Genomic DNA, 206 nt, shown 5'->3' with positions numbered 1-206 from the left:
TGAAGATCTGAATGTAATCTATAATAAAGTTTCTCTCAAATGTCAGCAAAGCTCACCATGATGTACATTTATTCTTCATTTAGAATAGCAATTACAGTGTCAATTATAGTTTTTTAAAGACATGCATCTTAAGTGAAAACCTTTGATTGGAGATACAGTATATGCAAATTACACTGGAGAGTGGTTATTTGAGCCTCTATCTTATA

Source organism: Hemicordylus capensis, chromosome 4, assembly GCF_027244095.1.
Source record: "Hemicordylus capensis ecotype Gifberg chromosome 4, rHemCap1.1.pri, whole genome shotgun sequence".
In the NCBI taxonomy this organism is placed as follows: Eukaryota; Metazoa; Chordata; class Lepidosauria; order Squamata; family Cordylidae; genus Hemicordylus; species Hemicordylus capensis.
Note: the sequence above shows the minus strand (reverse complement) of the source record.